The 19,829-nt window shown below is 38.0% G+C and overlaps 1 long non-coding RNA gene across 15 annotated transcripts in view; it reads right to left on the bottom strand.

The window, feature by feature from the left end:
• LOC138833409 (uncharacterized) overlaps positions 1 to 19,829 on the bottom strand; it is a 44,423-nt gene that overhangs the window by 2,577 nt on the left and 22,017 nt on the right. For 10 of the 15 annotated variants that reach the window (XR_011373895.1, XR_011373885.1, XR_011373886.1 and 7 more), the window contains 2 exons: positions 19,613 to 19,752; positions 18,523 to 18,626 (listed from right to left, as the gene is read on the bottom strand). This is a non-coding gene — a long non-coding RNA (uncharacterized lncRNA). Of the gene's footprint in view, positions 1 to 1,085; positions 1,256 to 5,957; positions 6,077 to 14,378; positions 15,421 to 18,522; positions 18,627 to 19,612; positions 19,753 to 19,829 lie in introns of those variants that run through there. The other 5 variants (XR_011373892.1, XR_011373889.1, XR_011373890.1 and 2 more) reach the window with 4 other exon arrangements.

The following is a 19,829-nucleotide window of genomic DNA, read 5'->3' as shown; positions in this document are numbered from 1 at the left end:
GAGTCTCTCTGCCTTCGCTTGTGTGTGTGTGTGTGTGTGTGTGTGTGTGTGTGTGTGTGTGTGTGTGTGTGTTTAAAAGAGACAATATTATGATGATATTATATTGTGCTATAGATCCCCCAGATTAGTACCCACAGACGGTTTTGCTTGACCCACAGAAGATTTTAGACTTTCAAATTAGTTTGTCAGGTCTGGTGCCTGTGGCTCACACATGTCATCCCAGATACTCAAGAGGCTGAGATCTGAGGATCAAGGTTCAAAGCAAGCCTGAGCAGACCAACTGGAGAGGCTCTTATCTCCAATTAATCAGCAAAAAAGACAGAGGAAGAGGTGTGGTTCAAGTTGGTAGAGCACCAATCTTGAATTTTTTAAAAAGCTAAATCAGAGCATGAAAACCTGAGTTCAAGTTTCAGTGCCCACTACCACACACAAATTAGTTTTCAACATTTAAAGAATAGATGGTTTCATTCTGCATCTGGAGGAATAGATAGCTGGAGTTGAAAATTGCTACCATTAAAAAATGTCATTCTAGCTGGGAGCTGGTGGCTCACATCTGTAATCCTAGCTACTCAGGGGGCTGAGATCTGAGGATCTCGGTTCAAAGCAAGCCGGGGCAGGAAAGTCTGTGAGACTCCTATCTCCAATAAACCACCCGAAAACCGGAAGTGGCGCTGTAGCTCAAGTGGTAGAGCGCTAGCCTTGAGCTGAAGAGCTGAGGGACAGCGCCCAGGCCCAGAGTTCAAGCCCCATGACTGACAAAAAAAGAAAAAACATCCTTGTAATTATAAAATAAATGATGCACAGAGGGGTTACAGTTCCATAAGTCAAGTCATGAGGACAATTCTTCTTAGCCAGTGGTCACCCCTTCCCATGCTCTCTTGCAGTGTTTCCTCCACTCCCATCTCCACCAGTAAGTTGGATAGTTCATTTAAAAGTGTCCATTGAGTACTGTTACAGCATTGGTTCACCCTTTGTCCCTCCATTTCTATGCCTCCAACTTCCCACCATTTGAAAGGCCAGAAAGGTGATTGGGGGGGGCAGGGGAAAGGGGGCGCTACATTTCCTGGAACTTCATCTCCACTCACCCATATGGCTCAGTGGAGTTTGCTGCCTGCATCCCTGAGCAGATCATCTGCTTAGCATGATCCAGATTCTTCTGAGGGTTCTAACTACAGCAAGGCTTGCTCCATTCTTCCAGCCAAAAGGGGAAATAAAGGCAGATTGATATTTTCCTGTCTGTCTGACATTTCACCCCCTGTCCCAGAAAGAATGTGTATCATTAACTTTATTGATCATAACAGCCATTATTTAGTAGAATTTAGGATGATTTCAGCACCTTCTCTCAATGGATTCTTTTGAATTGTAGGCATTAACTTCTCCCACTTGGTAGAAGAGGAGACAGAAGTTCAAAGAAGCTAAGGAATTTACTGGGCCAACCTCTGATGCAGATTGACTGACAAAACACAACCCCCTGCCCTGGAACATTAAGTAAATATGATAAACTGTACTTCTCTTCTGTTCTTTATCATATCTAAACTGCTACAGGCAAAAGAAATAATAATCCTTGGAGAAGTATAAGATGTTATAGTTGTCTAAAATGGTTCTCATATGGGGCTGGGAAGGTGGCTCAGTGGTAGAGTGCTTGCCTGCATGCATGAGACCCTGTGTTCTATTCCTCAGCACCACATAAGCAAAAAGAAAAAAATCTGGAAGTGGTGCTGTGGCTTAAGTGGTAGAGCGCTATCCTTGAGCTGAAGAGCTGAGGGACAGCGCCCCGGCCCAGAGTTCAGGCCCAACGACCAGACCCAAAATTTAAAAAAATGGTTCTCATACAACAAAAAGAGATGACTATAAGGTCAACAATTAAATTAAAACAATCCTTTGAAAGACTCATATTACTTAAAGAATAACCTAGATAATCATGTATTTACTACTGAAATTAAGTTTTGAATGTATAAAAATGGCACTGAAGCAATAGAGAATGGCCCTAGTTCTCTCTAACCAAATAGACTTAGGGTCCCATATGCAGTTCCCCCAAGAGATAGACAATAACGAATAAACAAACATGCAGAGAATCACAGGAATTTGCACACACAAAGATGGAAAATCTCAAAGTCCACCCCCTGACCCCTCATGGCAGTGCTGTTAAGCATTGAAAGGGGCCCACTGCTTGTGTCTTCAGGAACACCAGCCAATCTCAAAAGGCAGACACAGAAAACTCCCATAGCACTGGACACAGACCGGGCAGAGACCAAGACCAGAGACCAGGCACAGCAACACCCAGTCAGAGACAGCTCCCACTGCCCCACTGCTCAGCCCACAATTGATATGAAGGAACATAGTGGCCTACCAACCTGAAATCTGCAACAATAGATACAGAAATCTGCCACAGCACTGACAGTCATCCAAAACCAGTTCTAGGATCAGTAAGTATCAGGCTGGAGCCACTCACCCCACACAGGAGACCAGTACTGCAGCACTGGTTAGTGACCCACAGAGGTTGATCTGGACCTCTCTCCCTGCTAAGAAGGAACAACACACTTGAAGCACACAAAGAGGCCTGAGCCCTTCCATATTCCCACCACCCCAACTGCTGGCTTCCAGTGGAAGGCTACAGGAACTCCAACTAGACAGGTGCTAGGACCCTGTATCCCCCATAGCACTGGCTATCCAGAGAAAGGTCAGTGTGAGAACCAACGTTCACTCACCCACAGGGACATGCCCCCTCATCCCAGAGTAGTCCAAATCTCGGCCCTCCCTAACAGACAAGTCAGGCACTGGTAGAGGGCTCTCCTGTCAGAAAACACAAACATGTGTGCTAACCAGCCACCTGTAGAGCATTTCCACCAGGAACAGCCAAGTGAATGCATGCACCAGCCCTATACAGGAGTGCAAGCTGCCTAGGTGCCAAACCCTGACGAGAACTGCAGGCCCATTAAACATTTGCAGGTCAAATCACAGGTACATGCTGTCCACCAACAGAGCACACCCTTGTTGGTAGCTGCAGCACTGAACCCTGCCAGGACCCACTGGTCCCTGTCTGGAACTGCAAAAAGAGTAAATGTATGAGTAACAGGCAGAGCACATGTAAACACATACAAGATGCACCAGACCAACTGCTGGTCACTTGTTGGAAGAGAACCAACCCAGGGCCAAGGCACAAAAAAAGCCCTGTGCACAGTGAGGACCCCAATCCTTCTGAAGCCAATGCCTAACCCAGACTCCTGAAGCTAACTTCAGTCCCCGCTGCAGACCAGACCAAGCTCCTTTCAGTTATCCCAGGGCTGATTATGCACACAGGTGCTAGCCAGCTTGGGGACCCTGCTTCAGTTACCCTACCCAGTGTAAACCAGCCCAGGCAAAGTGAAGGCTGTTGGTACCTGACAGGCAAAAATTGGGCCAACAGACAAAGATTAGACTACAGCACCGACAATCCCTGAACCCAAATGCATATACCAAAAGGAAAGATTACAAGAGTCATGGACAGTCAAGAAAACAAACCAAATCCAAAAGCCAGCAGCAATCCAGGAAAGAACTACAGTAACAAGGAAGAAGAAATGGAGGACAAAGGAACCAGTAAAGAAATGATGGCCAAATTGGCCAATGAAATAAAAGGGAAGATGGAAAAGCAATTTCAAGAACACAAAAAGAAATATCAAAGAAATTCCAACACTTCAAAAAAGATACAGACAAAAATAGACACAGTATATACCTCATTAAAAGATAGAATTAACAATGAGACCTGATATAGGAACCATAAGTTGTCAATTTCCACAATGCAAACCATAATGGAAGCTATAGGTAACATAATAAGTGAGATGGAAAATAGAATATCAGGAGTTGAGGATAAAACAGAGAATCTGGAACAGCAATTAATAGGTATGGAAAAAAGAACTCAAAAATTACCAAAAGGAAATCCAAGAATTGGCAGAAAAAGCCAAGAACTCAAATCAACATATAAACTGGGATAGGTGAGATGGAAAAATTTCAAAAGAGTAATGGAACACCTATTCAATAAGATCATTACAGAAAATTTCCCCAATCTTAAGAGAGAAAATCTCACCTGCATAACAGAAGCATATAGAACACCTAGTAGACACGATCCTAGAACACTTCTATACATATCATAGTAAAACCATTAGACCTGAGTAGCAAGGAACTGATTTTAAATGCCACAAAATCAAAGAAGGAATTACATTACAATGGAAAAATCAAAATCGCTGAGGACCTTTCCACATGAACCCTCAATGCAAAGAGCCTGATAATGTAGTTTCCAACAACTGCCTACTCAAATTGGTGTACCCAGAGAAGCTATCGAAATGAAAACCTTTCATGACAAAAATTAAAGAAATTCATGAACACTAAACCCACACTGCAAAAAATAATAAAAGAAGAATAAAATCTGAAGAAAACAATTAAGATCAGGGAATCATATCAGACAGAAATCACTAGAAGATCAATTTAGTAAGTGCAGGGAAAGGAAAGAAGCAACAAGAAAACAAGAAAATGGCAGATAACATAACACATCTCTCTCTAATAATCCTAAACATTAACACACTCAAATTCTCCAATCAAAAGAAAAAGAACTACAGACTGGCTCAGAAAAGAAGATCCATGGGGGAGTTAGGGGGTGAGGGGAGATGGGAAGGAATGGGAAGGGATGGGAAGGGGAAACAAAGGAGGAGGCAACAATACTTGATAATAAATGTACTCATTACTTTGCCCATGTAATTGTAACCCCTCTGTACAGTATTTTCACAATATAAATAAATAAATAGCAAAAAAAGAAAGAAAACAAGATCTATTAATTCATTGTCTCCAAGAGACCCATCTCACAGCCAAAGTAAAAACAAACTCCAAGTCATGTTATGGAAAAGATCTTCCACCCAAATGTACCCTGTAAGAAGGCAGTAGTCACCATATGGATATCTGATAAAAAACAGACTTCTCATTAAAATCAGTACAAAAAGACAATGTAGGTCCCTACATATTAATAAAGGGAATGATCCATAAAGAGAAAATCATAGTGGTCAATGTCTGTGCACCAAACAATAGCGCATCTAAATGTGTTAAACAAAAACTCTTGGATTTACAGAACAAGAAAGACCCAAACAAAATAATAGTGGGAGAGTTTCACACTCCATTCTCACCAAAGGACAGGTCAATCAAACAAAACAAGCCAAGAAGCCTCTGAACTAAATGACACCATAACCTCTTCTCAGTAGCTTGTGGAACATTCTCCAAAATAGATAATTTTATAGTTCACATAAAGAACCTAAACAAATAAAGAGAATTGACATAATCCCTTGCATCCTATTAGACCATAGTGGAATTAAACTAGTTTGTAAGAACAAAGCATACTGTAGAAATTAGTCAAATACAGGGAGGCTGAACAGCACACTACTGAGTAAGACCTGGGTCACAGAAGAAATTAGAAAGTTCTTCCAATTCAATGAAAATGGAAACACATCACAACAGCACCTCTGGGATACAGCAATAACAGTGCTGAAGGGAAAGACCTAAGCATAAAGAAAACAGAAGCAGCTCAAGTAAATAATCTCATGATATAATTAAAATTGCTAGAAAAGGAAGAAAAAAGTTAAATCTAAAGGGAGAGAGATGTTAAAAAAGGTTATGGCAGAAATCGAGATAGAAATTTTTTAAATATACCTGAAATTAATACAACAAAAAGCTTCTTCTTTAAAAAGTGATTAAATTGACAGACCACTTGTGAGGTTACCAAAAATGAAGAAGGAGGAGGAGGAGGAGGAGGAGGAGGAGGAGGAGGAGGAGGAGGAGGAGGAGGAGGAGGAGGAGGAGGAGGAGGAGGAGGAGGAGGAGGAGGAGGAGGAGGAGGGGAGACAAAACAACAAGATCTGGGATGCCACATGAAAAATTACAAAGTAGGCTTCATCCCACAGATGCAAGAAACATACACAAGATATATACATACATACCTACATGCCACATATGCAAATCCATAAATGCAATTCAGCACATCAACAGAGCCAAGATCAAGAACCACATGATCATCTCAACCGATGTACAAACAGCCTTTGACAAAATCCATCCACTCCTATTCAAAGAATATAAGGCACTTATATTCAAAGAACAGAAGGAAAATTCTTTAAAGCAACAAAAGTAATATATCATAGACCAACAGCCAAAAGAATACTACATGGGGAAAAACTAAAACCATTTTCCCTAAAATCAGAAACAATGCATAGATGCCCACTTTCTCCATTCTGCTTCAATATGGTTACAGGATCCTTAGCCAGAGAAGTAAGGCAAGAAAAGCACATTCAAGGGATCCACATAAGGACAGAAGAAATGAAACTATCCTTATTTGCAGATGACATGCTGTTATACCTGAAGGACCCCAAATACTCCACTCCCAAACTCATAATAGACCACTTCAGCAAAGTAGCAGGATACAAAATTAATCCACAAAAATGAGCAACCTTTGTGTATGCCAACAATGCTCAAGCAGAAAGGGAAATCATGAAAACAACACAATTTGCAATAGCCTCAAATATATATATATATATATAGGAATTAACCTAACCAAAGATGTAAAAGATCTATTTAGTAAAAACTATATACATCTAAAAAAGAAATCAGACACTAGGAAAGTGAAAGACCTCTCATGTTCTTGGAGAGGTACAATCAATATTGTGAAAAAGGCTATACTGCCAAGCACCAGTAGCTCACACTTGTAATCCTAGCTACTCAGGAGGCTGAGATCTGAGGATCACAGTTCAAAGCCAGCTCAGGCAGGACCAAGGCCCCGAGTTCAAGCCCCATGACCAACCAAAAAAAAAATGAAAAAAAAATGGCCCAATAATATAAACATTCAATGAAATCCCCACCAAAATCCCAATGGTGTTCTTTACTGAAATAGAGAAAACAAATAAAAAAATTCATGTGGAACAACAAAAGACCTAAAATAGGCAAAGAAATTCAAGTTCTACAAGGAGCCATGGTAATAAAAACAGCTTGGTATTAGTACCAAAATAGAACCAAAGACCAATGAGATTAGAAGACCTAGAAATAACACCACATACTTTCAGTTATCTGATATTCAACAATGGATCCAAATACATACAGTAGGGAAAACATAGCCTCTTCAACTATTGGTGCTGGAAAAACCAGGAAGCCACATGCATGTTTGTCAACATGCACTAACATCAATTCAAAATGGATTAAAGACCTCAACCTCAGACTCAAAACTCTGAAACTACTGTAAGACAGTGTAGGAGAGACTTTAGAACTTATAGGCTCAGGCAGGAATTTCCTAAATCAAATCCCAGGGGAACTACAGATTGGAGAAAGACTGGACAAATGAAAAGACATAGGTACTAAACAAGGAAGACAGCCAATCAATTGGGAAAAATCTCTACCAGCAATACATCAGACAAGGCCTAATATTCCATATAAACAGGGAACTCAAGAAACTAAGCCCCTCCCAAGTCTAATAAACCAATCACTAAATGGGCAATGGACCTCAAAGGAGGTTTCTTAGAATACAAGGTAAAAATGGCAAAGAAACTGTCATCCCTGGCCATAAAGGAAATTTAAATCAAAACAGTCCTGAGATACCATCTCACCCCAGTTAGACTGGTCAATATTCTGAATTCAGACAAAAACAAATGCTGGCGGGGATGTGGAGAAAAAGGAACCTATTGCACTACTGGAGGGTGTAAACTAATACAACCACTCTGGAAAGCAGTCTGGAGGTTCCTCAAAAAACTAAACATAGACCTTCCCAAAATCCAGCCATACCACTCCTAGGCATTTACTCTGAGCATCATGAACCAGAATATGAACAGGATACCTGCACATCCAAATTCATTGCTGCAATATTCACAACCTCCCACAAGAAGCACTCAGATGTCCCACAACAGATGAATGGATACAAAAAATGTGGTACCTATAGCCAATGGAATTTTAAACAGCCATTACAAAGGATAAAATAATGGCATTTGTAGGGGAATGGATGTAACTAGAACAAATCATGTTGAGCAAGGTAAGCCAAGATTATGGAGACAAAAGGTGCATGAGCTGGGCGTCAGTGGCTCACGCCTGTAATCCTAGCTACTCAGGAGGATCACAGTTCAAAGCCAGCCCGGGCAGGAAAGACTGTGAGACTCCTATCTCCAATAAACCACTAGAAAAATGGAAGTGGCGCTGTAGCTCAAGTGGTAGAGCACTCGCCTTGAGCTGAAGAGCTGAGGGACAGCGACCAAGCCCAAAGTTCAAGCCTCATGACCAACAACAGCAACAAAAAAGGTGCATGTTCTCTCTGATATGCAGATGTTAGATTTAAAGCACAACAAGATATGATCAAGTATACAGGGTTCTAGACACAGATATATAGTGAGACCAAAAGAGGATAGCCTTAGGAGAAAAGCACCAAAATGTAATACACAAGCAGCTCTTCATATATATATATATATATATATATATATATATATATATATATATATATATATATATATATATATATATATATATATATGTATATATATATAAATCATAGACATATATATAAAATCATACACATATTGAAAAGAACTCCAAAGAAAACAAAGGACCTTTTCTTAATTTGTCTTATCATTTTTAGATGACTCTATTTTTTTACCTCATATATGGTGTATTCACATGCATATGTGAAAGAAGGTGGGGACAGAGCACAGAATCAGTGGAAGACAAGTAAAAATAGATAGCAGTGGGGCTCATCAACTGCATTGGACATTGATGTAAGTGAACCAAGCAACTAGTGGAGGAGATGGAAAGAAAGGCAAGAGAGAATGAGGGAACAGATGATACTAAGGAAAAGGAAAGAAATGTACTTATCACCTGACATATGTAAATGTAACCTCACTGTATATCACATCTAAAACATCAATAAAGTAATTTTTTAAAGCTATGTATAATGGGGAATGGTAATACTCAGCACTGTGGAGGCAGAAGCAAGGGGACTGCAAGTTCAAAGCCATCTCTACAGTAAAATTTTTTGTCTCAAAAAAACAAAAAAAGGATATGGATGTTACAGGTCTTGATAGACCATGTGAGGTTCTGGGTTAGATCTCTAGCACAAAACAAAACAAAACAACAACAACAAGAACTAGTCTTTGTATAATTAATTTACAGTGATAATTACTGAAAGAAATGGCCTATATAGGGCTGGGAAGGTGGCTCAGTGGTAGAGCGCTTGCCTTGCATGCATGAGGCCCTGGTTTCGATTCCTCAGCACCACATAAGCAAAAAGAAAAAAAACCCGGAAGTGGCACTGTGGCTCAAGTGGTAGAGTGCTAGCCTTGAGCTGAAGAGCTGAGGGACAGCGCCCAGGCCCAGAGTTCAGGCCCCACGACTGGACCCAAAAATAAATAAATTAATTAAAATGCCAAAAAATATTAAAAAAAAAGAAATGGCCTATATAAATAAAAACCAAGAAAGAAACCAACTAAAATGGTGCACAATAGAATCTGGCAGGGGGGAAAACTACAAAGGAAACATCACATCTGCAAAATCTGGTTTCAAGAAACATTAGTATGTATAAAAATCTTCAATATATAATTAATTTTTTAAAAAAGTTTTTAATTCCTCCTAAAACCTCTAGACCAAATTTTTTTTTCACTGAAGAATTCTGTCAGGTGATTTTGACACAGTAAATAATTTTACAATAAATGATGTCCTAGGAGTTGGCACTTGTAGTTATAAAATGTGGCATGGGAAAATTGGGAGGGAGCAGAGGAAGGGGTGATATTGTCCAAAAGAAATGGACTCATTAATTGCCTTATGAAATTGTAACCATTCTGTACATCAACTATATAATTATAAAAATATTTTTAAATATGCCAAGTTAAAAAAAAAACCTCATAGGTCTAAACATAACCCACAAACTACAACACTTTAAATGAAAGCACATGAAACTTCATGTATTTGTGTTGCTTTGAAAATGACCTCTGTGTACACTTTAGTGGGGTTTTTTGTTTGTGGTTTTAGTTTTGTCTTTGGATTGTTGTTCTTCATCACTGATGTCATGAAGCTTGGACTCAGCCTGGGTGCTGTCACTGAGCTCTTTAGTTCGAGGATAGTGGTCTACCATTTTGAGCCACATCTCTAATTTCAGGTTTTGAGGACTGTTCATGAGTGCGCCACTAGCACCCGGCTGCACTTCGGATTTTATTATTTTTTGTCGGTTGTGGGCCTTGAACTTTGGGCTTGGGTGTTGTCTCTTCAAAATTCTACCACTAGAAACAGGGTCAATTCCGGTCTTCTGAAGATTATAGTCTTACGGACTTTCTTGCTGGCCAATACTAATACTGTGTCTTTGAGAAATCATTAACGACAGCCCGAGATTTCTATAGGTAACAAAGGCCTGGATATTTTTTCATGACAAGTTGATTAAAGACAAAGCATTGGGGAAGCTTTACAGATATTTAAGAAAAGGACACAAAACACCATCTCTAGAAAGATGGCTTACATTTACATTTTCATTCTAAGAAGGCACCCTCTAAAACTTCCTTTCTATTCATAAAGTACAAGTAATTCCATCAAAAGATAGCAGCAGCACATAAATAGTCTGCAATATGATACAAAAACAGCAAAGATGTAAGCCATAACATATTATGTAAAGAACTGAAAATATTCAAACAAGACCAAGAAAAATGATCCCATTTACACTATGTATCTCCTATAAGCTTACTTATAGTACAGCATTATATGGGCCAACCTTGTCTATCTGCTTGTTTTCATTGCCAATTAGGCAGAAAATAGCCACAAGTGAAGGTGTGATACAAGAGGTAGACCTCAAGCCTTTAACAAAAAGCCAAGTAAGAAAAGCAAGTTCCTGACTTCAAACCCCAGTACTAGCACAAAAAATAAAATAAAACTATTATTATCTCGATGAAAATAATAGGGAAGGTAGTGCCATTACATCAGCATTTTAGAGCTTAAATATAAATAAATTGATGTTATTTAAATGAAATTATGAATGTATATGGAGGAAACAGAGATTATGTTTTCTAACTGTGGAGTCAGGGAGGAACTTTAAAGCAAAATGTAAATATCAGAAACAAGAAAAAAAGATGGACTAATTTTGGCATAAAATAGTATGTTGGTATATATCACTAACAAAAACTAGAATAACATATTTGAAAAAAAATAATCTGCAACATATTTGATAGGTAATATATGTTGTAAAAATATTTTTAAGCTTTCAGATGCAGAGTGGTAGCTCAACAAAATGAAGCTGGAAATTGAAATATAACAGGGGAAAGTAAAGGGGAGGAGTGTAAATGAATGAAGAGTGGGTAGTAATGGCAGTATGCAGTGATAATATTCAATGCATATCCTATGAAATGAGGAAAGTTGAAGAAATGGCTTGGGTTGGTGAGAGGGAGGTGGTAGAATGATGATAGGATTGATATTGAGTAAGATACTTTGTACTTATAAACTGGTACATTGACAGATAAACCCTTTGTACAACTACTTGAAGATAATCAAAATATAAAAAACAAAAAAAATTTAGCTGGGTGCCAGTGGCTACAACTGTAACTCTAGCTTCTTAGGAGGATTTGAGTATTGAAGCCAATCTGGGCAGGAAAATCCATGAGATTTTCACCTCTAATTAATCACCAAAATGTCAGAAATAAAAGTTCTGGCTCAAGTGGTAGAGCACTAGCCCCAAGCAAAAAGAGTTCAAAAATAGTGCCCAGACCCCATTGTTCAAGCCCTGTACCAACAGACACACACACACACACACACACACACACACACACACACACACACACACACACACACACACACACACACACACACACACAAATGTCTCAAAACTCACTAAAAAGAAATCTTCCTAGGCTGGTAGTAGTGACTCACACCTCTAATCCGAGCTACTCAGCTTGATATCTGAGGCACTTAGTTCAAAGACAATCCAAGCAAGAAGATCCTTGAGCCTTATATGTAAATAAATAATAAAAAACCAGAAGAGGGGCTGTGGCAATACACAATACAGGCACAAAAGGCAAAACAAAACTTGTTTCAGTCAAATAACATCATATATTATACTCAGAGTAATATAAATTGTCAAAAAGACCTTTTGAAAATATATACAAAAAGCACTAAAAGTACTAGTACCCTTTAACCCACTGGCTGTAACAAAACAATAAAAGAGAGGCAATTGATAAGCTAAGATGATGTTTACCATGCTAATTCATAACTTAAAAAGTGAAGAAACATATAAACTAGCTAGTAGGTGATTGAATAATACAATACTTTTTATCATGACATTCAGACATACAATGTTAGTCTACGTATATATTTATGTAGATAGATGATAAATAGCTAGATAGGTAGATATATGAGCAGAAATATATTTGCTGCTAATTATTCAATATTAAAAGCCTCCACAAGCATTTATATATTCCTATTCTAAGTTCTTGTCTCCTGCCTCAACATAAAAGGAAAATAAACATCCATAACTAGCATTTTACTTTTACAGGAACTGAGCACAATCTTCTCAAACAGGTCACTCCATCTTTCACCACACAGTCAAGCCCTCTACTTTTTAAATTTACATATCTCCTTTTTAAATTTGAGGCTAGAATTCTTACACTTCTCCCCCCTCCTCTCTCGTGACAACTAAAAGTGTAAATGGTCATCATGTTTTTTAAATACGCTCATTGAAGCCAGGACCCAATCACCTTCTTAGTCTTACTTTATTTCCATTCTTTTTGTTGTTGTTGTTGGTCATGGGGCTTGGATGCTGTCCCTCAGCTCTTCAGTTCAAGGTTAGCACTCTTAACACTTGATGCACAGTGCCACTTCCAGTTTTCTGAGTGGTTTATTGGAGATAAGAGTCTTATGGCCTTTCCTGCCTGGGTTGGCTTTGAACCGTGATCCTCAGATCTCAGCCTCCTGAGTAACTAGGATTACAGGTGTGAGCCACCAGTGCCCAGCCTCACTTTATTTCCAAAAGAAAGCGTCCAGCTCTCAAAGCAGAGCCTTATACAAAACATGTACCAAATAAATTTATTCCATTAACATTTTCTATGTACTTACTGCATGACAGCAGGACAATACAATACTGTGTTTGGATCTCAAAAATCATGAAATATGTTCATGTATAAATATGACTAGTGCTTGGGAAAATTGGGAAGTGGAGTAGAAGTATCAATAGGTTATTGATATATTATTATCCTCACAATAGTATGTATATTAGCTCAAATTCCCAAAAATAGCTCAACAATGTCTTATGCATGTTTTAAATATTTGATAACAATATGTCTATATAAATATATCAAGTATCAATAGATATTTGGGAATAAGAGAGGTAAAATAGAGAAAAAAGGCTTTGATTAACCTAGACATAAACAATAAACAAGTACTACTATACTGAAGCCTGTATCTTGAGAGGTGGAGATTAACACTGTCAAATTCAGATTCACCATACATCTTCCAAGAATACAATTCTGAAGATATATAAGCAAAAGTTATGGTTATAGTTTGGAAAGAATCCAATGATAGATCTGAAGTTTGTCTTCCTTTCTTAGGGAAATAGAAATGTAAGAGGAAGATATCAAAACATTCCCAACACAACAGTTGATTTCCTCCTGGTATCATTTAGTGCATTTTTAATCTAACTTGACTCATTTTCTAAATTGTTACAGTTCCTCAAACTATGGTGCAGAATGACAATATGAAAAGAATGCAAATGCAGTGAGACAAAGGTAATCTCTACAAATTAGTTCATTTAAACTTGCTTGCTATTTTCTCATTCAAAAATGCTATACTGATGCATTTCACTCAAAGTGGATTTCACTCAGTATTCTTTTGCTTGCTTGCATTTTGAGTTCTGCTGCCTACTTTGTTAGCATAGGGTTGAGTAAGGGCAGTTCATGCTGCAAAACACAAGAAAAAAAACAGAATGTCTGTAATCTTAATGCAAAATGTTGCCATCTATTGTTATAGGAAATGATATTGAAATTTCAAAACCTAAATGAGTAAGATGAATCAGTAACTGAATAGAATTTGTCACATAATGTTTCCAATGGGAATAATAAAACAGTACAATCATCAAGGCATTTTTAAAAAGAAAAGAAAAGGTAGGCATGGTGATTCACATCTGCAATCCCTACTCATTAGACTGAGGAAGATCATTGTTCAAGGTCAATATGAGACAAAACTTTACAAGACCCTATTCTCAACCAGAAAGAGTGTAGAGGTGTACACCTATCATCTCAGCTAGGGCACGTAGACACAAACACACACACACACACACACACACACACACATACACACACACACACACACACACACACACACACACACACACACACACACACACACAAGAACAAGAGGATTACAGCCTATGCTGGCTCATGCCAAAACCAGAGATTTTTATCTCAAAACTCACAAGCACTTCTGTGCTCATAAGAGAGTAATTGAGGGGGCTGGGAAGGTGGCTCAGTGGTAAAGCGCTTGCCTTGCATGCCTGAGGCCCTGGGTTCGATTCCTCAGCACCACATAAGCAAAAAGAAAAAAATCCGGAAGTGGCACTGTGGCTCAAGTGGTAAAGCGCTAGCCTTGAGCTGAAGAGCTGAGGAACAGCTCCCAGGCCCAGAGTTCAGGCCGCACAACCGGACCAAAAAAAAAAAGAGAGAGTAATTGACTACCATGTCAAAGACTTGATTTCAAATCCTAGTATTTCCAGAGAAAAAATACTTTAAATGATGATAATATAGCAACTTTCAATTGACTATCCTTTGAAAAAGGGGACTTAAAGATAGATATTTGAGGCATCTGAACACTGGTTTTAAGGTGAAAGTTTCCAAGAGTTGGCTGGGAAGGAATTCTGGACATGGGTTCTCTGCAGTTTTTCAGTGCATGAAAATACCATGGCAATTCAGAAAATTTCGGCATGAGCCAAGGAGACCTAGGGTTTCTCCTATTCCATCCTGTAATGTTTTCGGAGTGTCTGCTTTGACTTCGAGGTCTTTGATCCATTTGGAATTGATTCTGGTGTAGGGTGATATATAAGGATCTTGCTTTAGTTTTCTACAAGTAGTTAACCAATTTTGCCAGCAACATTTACTGAAGAGGCTGTCTTTCTTCCATTCTATTTTTTTAGCTCCCTTTTCAAAGATTAGATGGCTATAGGTCTGTAGGTTCATTTCTGGGTTTTCAATTCTATTTTATTGGTCCTGAGGTCTGTTCTTATGCCAATACCAAGCTGTTTTGATTACTATGTCTTTATAGTAGAGTTTGAAATTTAGTATTGATATTCCTCCAGCAGTGTTCTTTCCGTTGAGGAGCGTTTTTGCTATTCGGGGTCTTTTATTGTTCCATATGAATTTTTGGATTGCCTCTTCTATTTCCTTGAAGAAAGCAGGCCAAAATTTTCTGAATAGAGACCTGGAAACACAACAAATCAAAGAAAGTTTGGACAAATGGGATTGCATGAAGTTGCAGAGCTTCTGCATGGCAAAGGACATAGCTAGCAAGATCAATAGAAAGCCCACCGATTGGGAGAAGGTCTTCACTAGCCATACAACAGACAAGGGTCTCATATCTAAAATATACTTGGAACTCAACAAATTAAACCCCCACAACAAATCCTCAAAGAAACAACTGTCCAATAAATAAGTGGGCTAAAGACTTAAAGAGAAACTTCTCTGAAGAAGAAAGAAGGATGGCCAATAGACACATGAAGAAATGCTCAACATCCCTAGCCATAAAAGAAATGCACATCAAACAACATTGAGATACCACCTCACTCCAGTTAGAATGGCAAAAATCAAGAACTCTAACAACAACAGATGCTAGAAGGGATGTGGACAGAAGGGATCCTTACTTCATTGTTGGTGGGAATGTAAACTTGTTCAACCACTTTGGAAAGCAGTATGGAGGTTCCTCAAAAGACTTCACATAGAGCTCCCCTATGATCCAGCAATCCCACTTTTGGGCATTTACCCAAATGTTTACAAACAAGACCACACTAAAGCTACCAGCACAACTATGTTTATTGCAGCATTATTTACCATAGCTCAGATATGGAACCAACCCAGATGTCTCTCAGTAGATGAAAAGATCAAGAAAATGTGGTATATATAAACAATGGAATTCTATGCCTCCATCAGAAAGAATGACATTGCCCCATTTGTTAGGAAATGGAAAAACTTGGGAAAATTATATTAAGTGAAGCAAGCCAGGTACAAAGAAACATAGGTCCCATGGTTTCCCTTATTTGCAATATCTAGTATATATATGAGTCAAGCGGAAAAGGTCAGATAATGTGATGTTAGGAAAATGAACCCTTAGATATGTATTTTAATGTTTTTTTTCTTTCATGCATTTGTTTCTAATGCATTTGTAAGATTATTTCTTTGTTGCTTTGTATGTCCCTCCCCCACAGGATAACCCCTGCTTTCACTATATTTGATGTCAGTATAACTTGTGGAGGAGATGGAGAAAAACAAGTCGTTTAAGGATACAGGTGGACCTGTTGCAACAATGAGAAGTACAAGTTGTCATGTCGAAAATGAGCTTTACAACGTTGGTGTGGGGGTGGGAGGTGGGAGGATTGGGTTGGAGGGTGGGGAGGAGGCTGGGAAGGGATGTGAAGTGTAAACAAAGGAGGAGGCTGCAATGCTTGATAAGAAATGCACGAATTATCCTGCGCATGTAATTGTAACCCCTCTGTACAGTATGTTCACAAAAATAAAAAAAAAAAAAATAAAATACCATGGCAAGGGCACTGAAAACCAGTGAAATAGAAATCTCCCTTTTATTTTACTGCAAGTCTTCAGAAATACAAGAGAAGCCTCATTGGTCTAAAGACTGTAACAAGAGTATTGTTTCATTAGGAGATAATGGTGTTTTTCAGCCACTGTCTTCTTCTAATACATGGAACAGATTTTAGTAAATATTGCGCAATTGATTCTGTACAACTTAAAATTTTGAGGCATGGAGTAAAACCAGATCTTTGGAATCAAGAATCAAAAATAGAGCAGTATAACTTGGCAGAGTTAAAGAGGGAACAAGAAACAAAGGAAGTAAACAAGAACGAATAAGGGAAGGGCTAAGAAAATATTATAAGTAAAAGAATCAACACATTAAAAAACTGAAGCCTATCAAAATACATCGAAGTATCCTATTGACTTGGTCAACCCTTCTACATTTAGTTCTATCCTAGTTATTATGGCTGCTCAGTCTCTGAAAGCTCAGATCTACAATGTTTAGAATTAAGAAGTAAATTGATACAATATAAAAAATAGGAAAGTAGCACATTTTTTTTCATTTGCAACTTATTCACATCCTTCAAATTTAAAATACATAATGGGAAAATACAGTTAAATAATTACCTGGTAGAGCCAATAAAATTTGACTCAGTTTGGGGGAAAAGATTAAGGTGGTTATGGATTTAGAATTTCTTACAATGACATTATGTACAAGACATTATGTCGAAAAATGAATCTTACAACTTTGGCGGGGGTGCGAGAGCACGGGATGGGAGGGCAGGGATGGTAAGGTGGAGGCAACAATGCTTAATAAGAATTGTACTCATGGGCTGAGAAGGTGGCTTAGTGGTAGAGAGCTTGCCTTGCATGCATGAGGCCCTGGGTTTGATTACTCAGCACCACATAAACAAAAAGAATAAAGCCGGAAGTGGTGCTGTGGCTCAAGTGGTAGAGCACTAGCTGTGAGCTGAAGAGCTGAGGGACAGTGCCAGGCCCAGAGTTCAGGCCCCATGACCGGACCACCCACCCAAAAAAAAGAATTGTACTCATTACCTTGCTCATGTAATTGTAACCCCTCTGTATGGTATTTTCACAATAATAAAAACTTATTACTAGTAAGTTTTAGCAATGTTTATCTTACATCTCTAATTTTGATGATCATCAAAAGAAGTCTGACTCTTAAAAGAACTTATGTTCTTATACAAATAGAATATTTATCTGAAAAGTAAAGCTTTCCTTTAAATGCTAATTTCTTCAATTGGCTACTTCATCATGAGATTTGAAGTTTATTGTCTTTCTTCTAGAGTTGATTTTTTGTTATCAGCAGTTATAAGAATAAGTCAAATGCATGATTTCAAAAGAACATCTGGATAGTAGAACATTTGCCTAGCACAAGTGAGAGGTCCTGAGTTTGATCCTCAGTAGCCCAAGAGAAGGTGGAGGAGGAAGATGTAGGCAGAAAGGGTGTAATGGGTGTGCAGAAGGATAAAAAGGAAGAGAAAGCAGAAGTAAAGCATCATATTATTCACTGTGAAACTGGTAGAAAAGCATGACCTTATTCTGTTATTTCTGCTGACACTATAAGCAGGAGGATTCATAGATTTCTCATAAGGAACAAAAGTGCTGAGCCATACCCAGGATTGGAAAAAGCAATTGTTCCTGTTTCCATCATGTTAAATGTTTGTATGTTGGTTACCCTGAGGATAATTTCTTTCAAAATTATCTCTATTTTTCCTGCAATTAACTTCATGTCTACGTATCTATAGGTTTAACTTACCTAGGTTTTAGTTTGATGTGTTTTCTCTCTTGAGTTGAAGAGGTAACTGTGAAGAGTATGGGGCTCTGAAATGGAATTAACTTTGTCCAGAATGTTATCTTGTGCTGTCAAAATAGTTACAATAAATATTTAAAGATCTGTGATGTATCATGCATCATATAGCAAGCAGCTAATGTATTAATGACATACTTCTGGTGTACATTAATGACTGAGATTTCTGATGTACTTATTAGTAAAGTTTTTTAATCTCTCTTGTGTACTTACTTGTAAAGTTTTTTTTACTGTCTTCAAGTATAGCTACATATGCATTTGTCTGACCATATATCATTGCAAGTATGGCTAATTTCTTAGGGTTCCTCATTACATGGTCATTTTATGGTACCTCCAAATTTTTTGGTTGTCAGAGCCAAGGGTGTTTTATTTCCCGTCTAACTGCCATGAATTCCCACAATGATGAAAACTCATTGGGTGGTTAGTTGAGATCCTCAGTAATCCGTGGCTTATATTTACATTTTTCTCTTAAGAAGAATTTTTTATTAATATCAGAACTTAATATTAATATTACAATATAATATAATCATATTATAATAACATTATTAGTATTGAGGCTTTTCTTGGCCATTCCTTGAGGATTTTCCTTGGAAATCTATTGTCTTTTTCTAGGTATAATTGTGTATCCTACCCCCAAGGATTTTGAGATCCAAGGTTTCAGAGATCCAAATTTCAAGCAAATCATTCAGAACTCTGTTTATATTGCCTACTTTTATATTAATTTACAGCACTATGCCTTCAAAATACTTTATAAATTTGCCCATTCTTCTGTCCTCAAGAATTTGGACAGGCTTTTAAACAATATCTTAGAAATCTATTCTCTTGGTGCTTTATGTACTACTTCACTTACCTTATTAGGATCTGTTAACCATAATCTTCTGGTACTATTGCTCTTATCTTTTTTCTAATCTTCTCTGTGGGGTATCATGTATCCCCTGAGGTGAGACCAATTTTAGGCCATATATGGTTCCCTCATCTGTCTCATCTTTCTTCCCAGACATAAGTATTAAGAACTAACTTAGCTAGTTTTCTTGCTCACCTGAATGATTTCTCAGTACAATGTAATTCAATAGTACATCTTACAGATGAATAATCAGAGATGTGTGATCTTAGATTTCCTTTTCTTCTTTCTGTTAAGTCAAATATATGCCTTCCCAGTTCTCCAAACCTCAAAACAATCTGTATAAAAAAATAAGGCATCAAAGGTATATGATAATTGGTTATTATTTTTCATGAAGTTTTTTTTTAATGACTGG

The sequence above is a fragment of the Dipodomys merriami genome, unplaced genomic scaffold (assembly GCF_024711535.1).
Source record: "Dipodomys merriami isolate MVZ:Mamm:240054 unplaced genomic scaffold, mDipMer1.0.p SCAF_2067, whole genome shotgun sequence".
Classification (NCBI taxonomy): Eukaryota; Metazoa; Chordata; class Mammalia; order Rodentia; family Heteromyidae; genus Dipodomys; species Dipodomys merriami.
Note: the sequence above shows the minus strand (reverse complement) of the source record. Positions and strands in the feature narration are given on the sequence as shown.